Here is a 9,139-nt window from a genome sequence, read left to right as displayed (position 1 = left end):
TAAAGGCAACACAGCTCATCATCTGAACACACCATCCCCACTGTCAAACATGGTGGTGGCAGCATCATAGTTTGGTCCTGCTTTTCTTCAGCAGGGACAGGGAAGATGGTTAAAATTGATGGGAAGATGGATGGAGCCAAATACAGGACAATTCTTGAAGAAAACATGTTGGAGTCTGCAAAAGACCTGAGACTGGGACGGAGATTTGTCTTCCAACAAGACAATGATCCCAAACATAAAGCAAAATCTACAATGGAATGGTTCACAAATAAACATATCCTGGTGTTACAATGGCCAAGTCAAAGTCCAGACCTGAATCCAATCGAAAATCTATGCAATGAGCTGAAAACTGCTGTTCACAAACGATCTCCATCCAACCTTACTGAGCTTGAGCTCTTTACCAAGGAAGAATGGGCAAGAATTTCAGTCTCTCGATGTACAAAACTGATAGAGACATACCCCAAGCGACTTGCAGCTGTAATCGCAGCAAAAGGTGGCTCAACAAAGTATTAAGTTAAAGGGGCCAAATAATATTGCACACCCCACTTTTCAGTTTTTGAATTTCCACAAAAATTTAAAATAACCAATAAATTTCATTCAACTTCACAATTGTGTCCCACTTATTGGTTCTTCACCAAAAATTTACATTTGGTATCTTTATGTTTAAGCATGATATCTGGGAAAAGGTTGAAAAGTTCCAGGGGGCCGAATACTTTCGCAAGGCACTGTATCTTTATAGAATTTTTCTTTCTTTGTTTCTCTCTCTCTGTACTTTCCTTCTCTTTCTCTCTCTGTTCTTTCTTGCCTCTCTTTCTCTTTCTTTCCTTCCCCTTTCTTTCTCTCTAATCTTTCTTTCTCGCTCTGTTCTTTATTTCTTTCCCCTCTTTGTTTTTTTTTCTCTCTCTCTGTTCTTTTTTTCTGTCCATTCTTTCTTTCTCTCTGTTCTTTCTTTCTTCTTTTTTTCTCTCTGTTCTTTCTGTCTTTCCCCTCTTTCTTTCTCTCTCTGGTCTTTCTTTCGCTCAGTTCTTTCTTCCTCTTTCTTTCTCTCTCTGGTCTTTCTTTCTCTTTCTTTCTCTCTCTAATCTTTCTTTCTCTCTCTCTCTGTTTTTTCTTTCCCCTCCCCTCTTTCTTTCTCTCTGTTCTCTTTCTTTCCCATCTTTCTTTCTCTCTGGTCTTTCTTTCTTTCCCCTCTTTCTTTCTCTCTGTTCTTTATTTCTTTCACCTCTTTCTTTCTTTTTCTCTCTCTCAGTTCTCTCTTTTTCTTTCTTTCCCCTTTCTTTCTCTGTTCTTTCTTTCCCCTCTTTCTTTTTTTCTCTCTGTTCTTTCTTTGTTTCTTTCTCTCTGTTCTCTCTTTCTTTCCCCGCTTTCTTTCTCTCTCTGTTCTTTCTTTATTTCCCCTCTTTCTCTCCTTTCTCTCTTTCCCCTCTTTCTTTCTCTGGGTGTGGTTGGGGCAAGGACATGGGTGTGACTAGTTGTGAAGTGGGTGTGGTCGGGGGGGCATGGCGTAAAATTTGCCGCTGCGCGCACCGCAACCTTTGTCCCTCTTTCCCTTCTTCAAAAGTTGGGAGGTGTGAATTAGTAACAGAGCCCAGATTATAAAGGGAAAAGGAGTGGCTAGCCCAGCACAGCTGTGAGCACAGGGATTTCCAACATGGCCGATTAACCCCTGTTCTGCCAGAAGAAATAAACACATTTAAAATGAAGAAGTGCTTCTTCTCAGTGCCGGGGTAGGAGTAATCAGACGCTGCGGTCTTCTGCCTCAACACTGTCGTGGTAACCCTGTCACAAGTTCCATTTTCATTTTTTTTCCCTTCTGTGCAACAAGCAGAACTTCAAAATTGGTCAGAGTTGACCTTTTGCTTTCAGGCCACCATTTTGGCTGCTGCAACCACCTTCACACCCAGGTCTCCCTTCTGGTTCAGGCATCTATGTTATCTCCTTCCTCAGGAAGATTTGGTGATGTTCTCCGTCTGCTTCCTGGAGCCAAGGTTCCAGGTGCCTGAGCCGCAAGGGACCAGGCTTCAGTTAGAGCCAGATCTTCTGACATCTAAAAATGGGTTATGGCACCCTGCATTACCTGCGCCATTGCATACTTCCGCATAGGAGATGGAGACCCCCAGGGAACGTATTCCATGGGCGGTGGCCCCAACTCGAATTGCCTCCATGAGTCTCTCCCAGACCCTTTCGTTCCGCAGGAAGGGCTCATCCTGTTCCCTGCCGTTCTGGATCACTACCACTGATGTCGTCCCTCCATTTTGAGGAAGGTGACCCTGGTTCCAGCCGTCAGTTCCTGCAGTCTCCGGGGTAAATGCTTTGTTTCAACTGCCCTCTGATTAAACAGAATGTGGTGACGGGTTCTGAACCCCTCTATGGACCTCAGTTTACGCTGCGGCTCAAAGGTGACGACCTCCGACGGGACGCCAATTCTCGGTACCTTGTGCCTAGCAGGCCCACTGGCATGTCTCCGGCCCTGTGCTGCCTCTTTCTCTTTTCTGATCAGCCCAGGCCCTTTAGGTCGCTCACTAGTTGCTGGATCCTAGCTCTTCTATCCTAAGTTCTCAGTAACTCTGGTGGTATAGACCGCGTCCTCGCTCTGGGTCTTGCCTGCCCTGCAACATTGCTCAGCTCTGGGCAGAAAGCTCCTGCTCCCTCTACGGCTGTGTCAGCCAGATCTGGTTCATGCATTCCTCCAGTCGCACAGCTCTCTCATTGTCTCACCTTGCTGCGCCTTTGTGGACTCGTTACCCACAAATGGCATCGTCTCTCCTAGCTTCTGAGGCCCATCATAATTCCTTCTCTTTCGGGGTGGGGCTTTTTCCGTCTCACCTGCCCGTTTTTCTGACAGTCCCCACCTGTCCTCCATTAACATGCTCACTACAGGCCGGCCGCCCAGGAGAAGCCACTTCACAGGCTCGACTGGAGAATTCACATGAAGTCAAATAGCAGGAAATTAGCCGTATTCGCGCTGAGAATTTTTTAAGTGCTTACTTATTTATTTATTTACACTACAATATTCAACGTTGGTAGAAGAATATAGAGCGACAAGTCGTATTTACGTTTCGACCCATCTCGCGTCTTATTCTAACGTCACTTTAATCACAAGGATAGGGTGTACTGCGCAGCACACTCTCCAGCATTGGTGTGATGTAAGCCATGGCTGGGACAGGTCGAAACAGAAATACGACTTGTCGCTCTATATTCTTCTACCCAGCACTTTGGTGACATATTGTACTGAAAATAAATAAAAGCCATTAAAGGTCACACAATAAAGGACGGGCAGAAAACATGAGGCATGCGGGGAAAAAGATGGACGACAGTCGTTTCGCGTACACAGACGCTTCAACAGGTCCCTGTTCAATTGTGTGTCACATAAGGATTCTCTTAGTACTTTTGCTTCCCCCTGACCCCGCACCTTTCATGCATAAATACCTTTTTTATATCGGTTCAGATGTATGTAAACTGCCGAGGTCCGGTCCGCTGGGCGGGGCTTATTCACCTGCTCCCCCCCCCTCCCTGTCTTGCTCTATGCATTTCTTCTTGTGTAAAGCAAGACAGGGAGGGGGGGAGCAGGTGAATAAGCCCCGCCCAGCGGACTGGACAGCGGCAGTTTACATACATCTGAACCAATATAAAAAAGGTATTTATGCATGAAAGGTGCGGGGTCAGGGGGAAGCAAAAGTACTAAGAGAATCCTTATGTGACACACAATTGAATGATATCATTATATGATATCTCAAAAAAGGGGTGACAGATTCCCTTAAATGCAACTGTACTGAGCAAGGCCTGACAAGTCTAGCCGGGAAGTGGCTGGGAGCATGCAAATTACATACGTGCAGCTTCCCGAGGATCCTCACAGACTTGTAGTCTAAAAGGGGTTTTACACATAGCGATATCGCTAGCAATATCGCTATAAAGTCACTGATTTTGTGATGTTATAGCGATATCGCTATGTGTGATACTTACCTCCGACCGGCTCCCCCGCTGTCTGTCGCTCATCGCGCGAGATCGGGCAGCTCCATTTCTCGTCGTCTGCTTCCTGCTGTGACGACGAGCGACGCTGGAGGCGGACGGGAGGACGTCAGGATCGCTGTGTGTGAAAGGTGAGTATCGTGCGCTGCGTCGCTGCTGCATCGCTGTGAGATCTGCCTGTGTGGCACCAGCGATCCTGACCGGGTCGTATCGCTGGTGCATTGCTAAATGTAATGGGGCCTTAAGGCCGGACAACCCCTTTATTCCTTTGACAACATATAAAGGTAGAGCTATATAAAGCTGGGCCAAGCTGCCAGGCACATAAGCCACATTTCATTTCCCAATGGCACACAAATAATTCGCTTCAGAAATAGTGCACAGTTGGTGCATCCTCCGACTCCTCAGCCACAGCCACTGTGAACACGTAAAAGTGTAAAAAATATAGAATTATGAAGTACATATTTGAAGCAATTTCTGACAGGATTATGGCTCACACGCCATTACTACTGCCCTTGGCAGTTGGGTAATGACGATGGCACATCCTAGGGATGTGTTTGATAAGACAACACCTGTTCTTTGCCATGGGCAGGCGCCCTCATGTGACTGCGCTCTGTGCCTGCCATAGCCCTGCAGCTGGGGGATTTAGGCTCCTTCTAGGTCTAGTCCATATACTACAGCCTCCACAGCGCGCCTCATTCAGGGCGCAGCTTTTATCTCAACCTCAGGAGCACAATGCGAGTCATGTGACCCCGCCCTCCTCACTGCGGCATATTCCCTTCCCCCATTCCACCAGGATAACGTGTCACGTGACAGACAGCGGCTGCCATCCGCGGCCATGTTCGTTATGGGCAGCACAATTCGTCATTAGCTCGGCCAAGTGGAGGGAGAATAATGGCAGCTTAGACGTCTGTGAAACAAACCTGCGTGCTCTTTTATTACTCTACGAGGCTTGAAAACGTCTTAAGGATCCTCGTCACCTGGGCTCTCCTGGTGGTGACGTGACAGTGACGTCACGGGGTAGTCTCTCCAGGCAGAAGGAGGAGGAAGAGGGCAGCTGATGCTACAAGGTATGGGGTTATGGGAGAAGGGGGCGAAAGGGGAGAAATGGTGAATGGCAGCTGAGTAGTGTGTAGGCGTTATACAGAGGCGGCTGCAGTAATATGTGATATATGCACAGGACAGGCGCATCTCCTGCTGTGAGCCTGTATATAGCTACTGATACAGCCATGGCCGGCTGTGTGTCTGTATGTAGTGTACAGCGTCGTGGGTCCGTATGTAGTGTACAGTATACAGCGTCGTGGGTCCGTATGTAGTGTACAGTATACAGCGTCGTGGGTCCGTATGTAGTGTGCAGTATACAGCGTCGTGGGTCCGTATGTAGTGTACAGTATACAGCGTCGTGGGTCCGTATGTAGTGTACAGTATACAGCGTCGTGGGTCCGTATGTAGTGTGCAGTATACAGCGTCGTGGGTCCGTATGTAGTGTACAGTATACAGCGTCGTGGGTCCGTATGTAGTGTACAGTATACAGCGTCGTGGGTCCGTATGTAGTGTGCAGTATACAGCGTCGTGGGTCCGTATGTAGTGTGCAGTATACAGCGTCGTGGGTCCGTATGTAGTGTGCAGTATACAGCGTCGTGGGTCCGTATGTAGTGTGCAGTATACAGCGTCGTGGGTCCGTATGTAGTGTGCAGTATACAGCGTCGTGGGTCCGTATGTAGTGTGCAGTATACAGCGTCGTGGGTCCGTATGTAGTGTGCAGTATACAGCGTCGTGGGTCCGTATGTAGTGTGCAGTATACAGCGTCGTGGGTCCGTATGTAGTGTGCAGTATACAGCGTCGTGGGTCCGTATGTAGTGTGCAGTATACAGCGTCGTGGGTCCGTATGTAGTGTGCAGTATACAGCGTCGTGGGTCCGTATGTAGTGTACAGTATACAGCGTCGTGGGTCCGTATGTAGTGTACAGTATACAGCGTCGTGGGTCCTTATGTAGTGTACAGTATACAGCGTCGTGGGTCCTTATGTAGTGTACAGTATACAGCGTCGTGGGTCCGTATATAGTGTATAGTATACAGCGTCGTGGGTCCGTATGTAGTGTACAGTGTCATGGCCGTGGGTCCGTATGTAGTGTACAGTGTCATGGCCGTGGGTCCGTATATAGTGTACAGTGTCATGGCCGTGGGTCCGTATGTAGTGTACAGTGTCATGGCCGTGGGTCCGCATGTAGTGTACAGTGTCGTGGTCGTGGGTCCGTATGTAGTGTACAGTGTCGTGGGTCCGTATGTAGTGTACAGTGTCGTGGCCTTGTGTCTATGTTGTGTACAGTGTCGTGGCCTTGTGTCTGTATGTAGTGTACAGTGTTATGACCGTGCGTCTGTATGTAGTGTACAGTGTCATGGTCGTGTGTGTGTATATATGCATGTACAGTGACAGATACAGTGTGGTACATACATTTATAACGTGTAAAAAGTCAGATACAGCCATAACTATGTGTTTTTTATGTACACTTGCACATTGAGTGCATGTTGGTTTTACTGGCGGACACAGGCAGAAGAGGGTCCTTTGCAGTAATCATAAGGCTGGGGTCACACTTGTGAGTGTGATGCGAGAAACTATGTAGTGTACTGAGACAGATGCAGCCAACTACAGTGCTGTTAATCAATCTGAAAGGTTGTGAAACCTAAATATTTAAGTAAAGTGAGGTTTTGTGTACTGAATTATTTAGCAACTAATTGAAAAACATAATTTTTCCCATATAATTTATTTTTCATCTCTTAAAGGGAATCTGTCATTTATTTTGTTTGTATATAAGATGCGGCCACCGCCATAAGGGGCTTATCTACTGCATTCTGTAATGCTGTAGGTAAGCCCCCGATGTAACTTGAAAGAGAAGAAAAACGAGTTATATTATATTCACCCGGGGGTCTGGTCCGGGTCCGATGGGTGTCGTGGCTCCGTCCGGCGCCTCCCATCTTCTAGCGATGATGTCCTCTTATTTGCTTCCCGTCGCAGGCAGGGGTGGATTAAGGGTAGCCAGGGCCCCGGGATGTTCAGACTCTGTGGGCCCCCCGGTCATGTGACGGGTCGGGAAGTCACTAGTTTTCATGACGCATACTGTGCGTCAAGGAGCAGGAAGGGGTTAAATACTGAAGTAAAAAACTCAGAAAATGCACGTGTGCACTAGGCCTTACAAATACTGAGGTAAAAAACACCAAATACTCAGTGTGTCCATGAGGTCTTACAAATACTGAGTGAAAACTCACCAAATACTCAGCGTGTGCACAAGGCCTTATAAATACTGAGGTAAAAACTCACCAAATATTCAGCGTGGGCACGAGGCCTTACAGATACTGGAAGGCTTCCACCCAACATCTAGTCCTGACTCACCTGTACCTAACATAGAAACCAGCTAATAGTCTGCAATCACCTGCTGACCTGGACCCATGACCTGTCAGACAAGTTACTTCACATGAGTCACACACAGGCTTCTGCTTCATGAACTTCCCCAGATAGAAGAAGCAGCCTCCGGTGTGCAGCCTGTGGCCGGATACACAGGAAGAGACGCTCCTCGTCACAGACTGTGCCCAACATGGCAGCAGAGGGGTTAACGCCACAGACAAGTCGCCGTCTCCTCACACACTGGACACGACGCTGCATCTGGCGACGAACAAGCGCACATTGCACAATATTAGTCATGTCCCAGATGTGGAGAACCAAGGGGGGGACAAAAAAGACCCCAGGATTGGAACAGGAGCATGGAAAAGTGGACGGCGGTCGGAGTGGCAGGGTTTATATAGGGGTCGGAGTAAGTAAATACACACACACACACACACACACACACACACACACACACACACACACACACACCCCCGACATGCGGGCAGCGCACACATGCACAATCCTCAGGTTGCATAACTTTCAACTGGTCAAAACATTTCTCTCAGTAGGCCAAGAAAGAAACGTGGCAGGAATAAAGTACACCTCATAGTAACTTATGTGTGAGGCAGAGGTGACAGGACCCGCCATCTCGTGCCCACCTTACTAGAGGTGCCCACATATAACAAAGTTGATGGAAACAGACGACTTCCACTATGATGATTGGTTACCGGCCGCCTGACCACACCCATTTCACAACTAGTCACACCCATGTCCACGCCACAGTCACACCCATTTAGCACTGCTGATCAGACTGACTGGCATTATGGGCACAGTGGCTGGTACTGGAGGCACGGTGGCTGGTACTGAGGAAAAGAAAGATCAGAGAGAGAGAAAAAAGAAAACAGAGAGGAAGAAAGAGGGGACAGAAAAAAGAACAGAGAAAGAAGAAAAAAAAGGGGAAAGGAAAGAGGGGGAAAGAAAGAATAGAGAGAAAGCAAAGAAAGGGGAAAGAAAGAACAGAGAAAGAAAGAGGGGGGAAAGGAACAGACAGAGAGAAAGAAAGGGGAAAGGAAGAACAGACAGAGAGAAAGAAAGGGGAAAGAAAGAACAGAGAGAGAAAGAGAAAAATTCTACAAAGATACCATACCAGACTGGCTCACATTGTAGTGCCCACCTGAGCCTCCTGGTGCAGAACATATCATGATCCCCTCACATGGCCGACATCCCCGAGTCCAAGGCGATCCCGCTGTTCGCGCTGTCGGAGGAGGACACGGTGATGGATCAGAAGCATTCCCTGAAGTGCCTCCATGGTTCCGTCACAATCTTCTCCCGAAATTACCTCATTTACAGTCAGCTTCTAGCACGTCACTTCCGATGGAACGTCACGTGCGAGTTTTCAAGTGCTCCTCGGAGCTCTGCCGTGTACTCCTGTGTCTGCGGGAAAAGACAGCTCCCGGTCGAGGCAGTTGCTCAGACTCTCAAAATCTGGAAAGGTTGGGAGGTATGGATGCTCCTCCTCATACACCTTGTACATGCATGGCTCCGCACACCTCATACACACACTGTTCCGCTTTGTATGCCTCGTACACACACGGCTCCACTCAGTACACACATGGCTCTGCTCTGTAAACCTCGTACACATGCGGCTCTGCTCCATACACCTTGTAAACGCGTGGCTCCGTTCCGTACACATACGGCTCCGCTCCGTACACGTCGTACACACGCGCGCCTGCGCTCCGTACACACGCGCGCCTGCGCTCCGTACACGTCGTACACATGCGCGGCTCCATCC

The 9,139-nt window shown here is 48.2% G+C and overlaps 1 protein-coding gene across 7 annotated transcripts in view; it reads left to right on the top strand.

Moving 5' to 3' along the window:
* The first annotated feature begins 4,781 nt into the window (after positions 1 to 4,781).
* The window catches only part of ATP6V0A1 (ATPase H+ transporting V0 subunit a1), a 167,717-nt gene continuing 163,359 nt past the window's right edge, over positions 4,782 to 9,139 (top strand). For 4 of the 7 annotated variants that reach the window (XM_073572336.1, XM_073572331.1, XM_073572334.1 and 1 more), the window contains exon 1: positions 4,783 to 5,036. The gene's annotated coding sequence lies outside the window, so the exon portion shown is untranslated. Of the gene's footprint in view, positions 5,037 to 9,139 lie in introns of all 7 variants that reach the window. The other 3 variants (XM_073572337.1, XM_073572330.1, XM_073572335.1) reach the window with 2 other exon arrangements.

This window comes from Dendrobates tinctorius, unplaced genomic scaffold, assembly GCF_039654945.1.
Source record: "Dendrobates tinctorius isolate UK_male_01 unplaced genomic scaffold, ASM3965494v1 ptg000032l, whole genome shotgun sequence".
Taxonomy (NCBI): Eukaryota; Metazoa; Chordata; class Amphibia; order Anura; family Dendrobatidae; genus Dendrobates; species Dendrobates tinctorius.
This window is presented reverse-complemented; position numbering and strand designations above follow the sequence as displayed.